Raw genomic sequence first — 5,526 nt, forward strand, 5'->3', positions numbered from 1 at the left:
GTGGCGCGTCGGATTAATACCCTGGCCTGAAGCGCCGGCATCCCCTGTGGTCACCAGTTCTAGTACTGCCTGCTCCATTTCCGATCCAGCTCTCTGACGTGGCCTGGGAAAGCAGTAGAGGATGGCCCAAGTCCTTGGGCCCCTGCACCTGCGTGGGAGACCTGGAAGAAACTCCTGGCTCCTGGCTTCGGATTGGCGCAGCTCTGGCCATTGCAGAAAAACTTTTTAGTAGGTGTATTTTAAAAAATAAAACCAGGGGCCAGCGCTGTGGCGCAGCAGGTTAATGCCCTGGCCTGAAGCACCGACATCCCATGTGGGCGCCGGTTCTAGTCGCGGCTGCTCCTCTTCCAATCCAGCTCTCTGCTATGGCCTGGGAAAGCAGTGGAGGATGGCCCAAGTTCTTGGACCCCTGCACCCACGTGGGAGACCTGGAGGAAGCTCCTGGCTCCTGGCTTTGGATTGGCAGAGCTCCAGCCATTGCTGCCATCTGGGGAGTGAGCCAGCAGATGGAAGACCTCTCTCTCTGTCTCTACCTCTCTCTGTAACTCTGTGTTTCAAGTAAATAAAATCAACTTTAAAAAATAAATAAATAAAAATAATAAAACCAAACGGGTAAAATTAATTTCCATGGTGTAGTTTATTTAACCCATATAATCTAAATGCAATTTCAATATGGAATCAATATAAAAGCATTAATCTGACACTTTACATCTTTGAAAGCCAGTGTAAATTTCACAAGATTTCATGTTCAGAACATTTCATTTCAGGCTTATCACATTTCAAGCGCTCTAAGGTCAATTTTATCGGTTAGTTCAGATACTTGATAAACTGAGTTTAAAACCTGGGATGTTTTAAACCAGAAGAAACCAAGTGTCTTTGAATGCATACGCCTTCTTGCTTGTTTTTCTGGTATGTATCCGGAGCAATGGTTAAAGACAAGGGAGAGGAGGATTATCAAGTAAACCCAGAGCCACATGGTTAATTCATTTATTGCTGCTTCTGAGATGTCACATGGAAAATCTGACCCTCTGCAGACAGGTCTACTGAGTATGTCTCGTGTGGGCGAGGCTGGAAAGGACTGCGAAAATGCAAGTGAGACAGAATCGTTTAGGATGCTCGGGTGACAGGAAAGACACAATTTGAAAATAATAAGAGAGGCCAGCGCCGCAGCTCACTAGGCTAATCCTCCACCTTGCGGCGCCGGCACACTGGGTTCTAGTCCCGGTCCGGGCGCCGGATTCTGTCCCAGTTGCCCCTCTTCCAGGCCAGCTCTCTGCTGTGGCCAGGGAGTGCAGTGGAGGATGGCCCAAGTGCTTGGGCCCTGCACCCCATGGGAGACCAGGAGAGGCACCTGGCTCCTGCCATCGGATCAGCGCGGTGCGCCAACCGCGGCGGCCATTGGAGGGTGAACCAACGGCAAAAGGAAGACCTTTCTCTCTGTCTCTCTCTCTCACTGTCCACTCTGCCTGTCAAAAATAAAATAAAATAAAATAAATAAATAAATAAATAAGAGAATATAAAAGGTAACAGCATAGGGACCCAGGACAGGCAGTAATTAATTTTTCTGACTTCTTCTTGGCCATAAGTTCTACGAGGGTTGGAAACATGTCCGTCGGACATGGATAGCCATTGGAACCACATCTATTGCCACTTTCTAACAGTACCTGACATAGGACTCGAGAAGAATTAAAGTGAATGACTGCTGGCTAGAACCAGGTGAGGCAAGGACTCAAAGCTGACAAGGGGATTGAATCTGGTGTTGAACTAAGAGTCTTTACTTAGAAGAGGAGGCTACTGTGATGAGAAGATCTGCACCTGCAAAGGGATCATTATCATTTGATCTCATGTTTGATCTTACTGGGCAGGAATGTGTGTGGGAACAAAAGACAGGAAAGGCAGGTGAGGTCCAGATGGTGGAAAATGTGGAGGGGTTTTTATGAATTATTTGCAGGATTAGTCTATTCTAGCCACCTGCTGATAGCACTATGGTGTGGCAAAAATTCCCGCAATGCTAAAACAGACTTTTGCAGCATATTGATCTCCTGTTTTTAGAGCTTTCAGAAAGCAATCAACCATCAGACAGCCAAATGGTGGTAAATGACAGTATCCATTCTTCAGAACCCACCATACATGGCTATTGAATTTTCTTCATCTCAGTTAGCTATTTCTCCCCTTCTGAATAAAGTTACATGGAGAACAATACAATCAGTGAATGAAATGAGAATGTATTGCGTTACATTTCACCCCCAAAATAATAGACTGAGATGTTTTAAGTAGGGAGAGGAGTGGGTAGAGTGGCTCGGTGTTACCATCAAGCATCCCTCCAAGGATTTCTCATCTACTAAACTAATATGAAACACATCACCCAACTGGTGATATTAATGCATAAATCCCACAAATACATTTGGAAACACATTCTGCTAGGAAAAAATGGAATGCTCCTTACTAATATGGTACTTTACAAATTCAATGTTCATATCGCAGTAGCAAGTTAGAGAGTAGCAGTAAACAAAATGAAACAAAAAAAGAGAGAAAGGATAGTTTATGAAGCTTATAAAGACTTTTACACCAGCATGTGAATAATTGGAAATTTGATTATAGCCAAGACAACTTGAGTTCATGTTAAAACAGAGATAGTTTAGTGTTGCAGTTAATAAAATGAACATTAGCAACAAACAGCAATCTCCTGCTGGTTCCTTTTTTTACAAGAAAGTGACTCTCCTCTCTGATTCTCATATTTTTCACCTGTAAAATGAGGTGAGAGGGGCCAGTGTTTGGCCTAGTGGTTAAGATGCCTAATCCCATATTGGAGGACATGGGTTTGAGTCCTGGCTCTGCTCCTAATTCCAGCCGCCTGCTAACGAATACTCTGAGAGATAGCAAGTGATGTTTCAAGTACTTGAATCCCTGCCATTCACATGGGAGACCCAAATTGCATTCCTAGCTCCTGGCTTTGGCCTGTCCTCCAGTATTGTCCATTGCGGGAATCTCTCTCTCTCTCTCTCTCTCTCTCTCTCTCTCTCTCTCTTTCTCTCTCTCCACTCCCCACCCCAATAAAAACAAAATAAAATTTATGAAGTGATGATAATAGCACCTAACAATGAAGGCGTTATGAACATTGAGACATCAAAGAAATGCCTGACCCATGGTGATAGCTCAATAAATAATAACTATTTACTTATCATTTGTTCACTGAGCAATAATTAAATATCTATTACATAGTAGGCTCTGGAAATCCAGAGGCAAAAAGCCTGACTTGAAAAAGTTCACTATCAAATCTACCAAGTATTTTCTACGGAAGCGTGTCCATTATCACATACACTTAGAGGATATTTTAGTTTAGGTAACACTAATGCTTTCCTCATGCTGTTGCATATAGCCCAGAGTTTCTCAAGCTAAGCATAGCTGACATTTGGGACTAGATGAGTCTATGTTGTAGAGGAGTAGCTTATGCACTGTATGATATTTAGCCACATCTCTGGCATCTATCCACAAGATGTCCATAGCAGCTCCTGTTCTGACAACCAACAATGTCTCTAGACATTGCTAAGTATTTGCTGGGAGGTAAAATTGTCCTTGGCTGGTAAACACAGACATAGCCTGGTGGGAGATGTGTCTCCAAGTGTTCCTAATAGGTTAATGCAAATTGACAGAACTAAGCATAGAAAGTGTTTCATTCATCTTTGAAGTTAGAGTCCTGAATTCTTATTTGGTGAGGGGCTGTTACCTGAAGTTCAGCCAGTTCCATGAAGGTTTTATTTAGTCATCAAAATCTGACTCCACCTTTCCCAGGTGGTGATGACTCCATCATGACCTCTCTGAATCTTGCCCTGCTCTGTACCCCACCAGCCTCCTTCCCTAGCCAGGACCCCACCTCTCTTCACCTGCATGGTGTAACTTGGATCCCTCTCGGAGCCTCTCTTCTCTCTCTACTCTTATACACAGCATGTAGATCATTCTACCCAAAGCACAGCTCTGATGATAACATTCGGCCCCTCAAAAACCCACCCTTGCCCCAAGCAATAATTTGTGACTGGTTTGCAGTTATTGTTCCAGTGATAGAGTGACCAGTTCATCCCCTTTCACCTGGGACTCCTAGTCTCAGTACTTTAGCACTGAAAGACAGGAGGAGCCTATGTAAACCAGGTGAGTGTTCACCTGCAGCAGAGAGCTCAGAACTCCAGAATAAACTCCAGAACGTGCCTAACAGATTCGAATGCTGGGCCTCAAATTCAAATGGGTGAAATGGGTCACCCATCTCTATGTTTGTTCTTTTAAAAATAACAGCTTGGGGCCGGCGCCGCGGCTCACTAAGCTAATCCTCCGCCTTGCGGCGCCAGCACACCGGGTTCTAGTCCCGGTCGGGGTGCCGGATTCTGTCCCGGTTGCCCCTCTTCCAGGCCAGCTCTCTGCTGTGGCCAGGGAGTACAGTAAAGGATGGCCCAAGTGCTTGGGCCCTGTACCCCATGGGAGACCAGGAGAAGCACCTGGCTCCTGCCATCGGATCAGCGTGGTGCGCCAGCTGCAGCGCGCCAGCCGCGGCGGCCATTAGAGGGTGAACCAACAGCAAAAAGGAAGACCTTTCTCTCTGTCTCTCTCTCTCACTGTCCACTCTGCCTGTCAAAAAAAAAATAAATAAATAACAGCTTGGGAGTGAGACTTTAGCCTAGCAGTGGAGACAGCTGCATCCCATGTTGGAGCACTTGGGCTTACAACCTGTCTCTAGGTGCTGGCACTGTGGCAGAGGAGATAGGGCTGCTGCCTGCAGTGCCAATATCCCATAAGGGTGCAGATTCATGTCCCAGCTGCTCCTCTTCCTATCCAGCTCTCTGCTATGGCCTGGGAAAGCAGAAGAAGATGGCTCAAGTCCTTGGGCCCCTGCACCTGCGTGGGAGACCCGGAAGAAGCTCCTGGCTCCTGGTTTAGGATCGGCACAGCTCCAGCCATTGTAGCCAATTGGGGAGTGAACCAGCAGATGGAAGACCTCTCTCTCTCTCTCTGCCTCTCCTTCTCTCTCTGTGTAACTCTGACTTTCAAATAAATAAATAAATCTTAAATTAAAAAAAAAAAAAAAGAAGAACCTGTCTTCATCTCCAGACTCCAGTTTCCTGCCAATGCAAACCCTGGGAGGCAGCAATGGTGGCTGAAGTACTTGGGTTCCTGACATGCACACGAGAGACACAGATTGAGATCCTGGCTCCTAGCTCCTTGCTCTGGTCCCAGCTCCAACCCAGCTATTTTAAGCTTTTGGGGAATAAACAAGCAGATGGGAACTCCATCCAGTATTTTTCTCTCTCTCTCTCCTTTCCTCTCTCTCTCCTTTCCTCTCTCCTTCCATCTCCCTCTCTCTCAAATAAATGAAAAGTAATTAAAAATAAAAGCTTAATTTCTGACTGTTAATCATATTTCTAGGACAAAAAAAAAATCTCAGCCTAAGCTACAGAATCCTCCAAATTTCCAGAATCAAGCCTCACAGAGCTGGGATCCCACAGAGCTAAAAGGCTGACAGGGAGAGGGTCTTCCCTG

This window comes from Oryctolagus cuniculus, chromosome 10 (assembly GCF_051225735.1).
Source record: "Oryctolagus cuniculus isolate XC-2025 breed Fujian yellow rabbit chromosome 10, ASM5122573v1, whole genome shotgun sequence".
In the NCBI taxonomy this organism is placed as follows: domain Eukaryota; kingdom Metazoa; phylum Chordata; class Mammalia; order Lagomorpha; family Leporidae; genus Oryctolagus; species Oryctolagus cuniculus.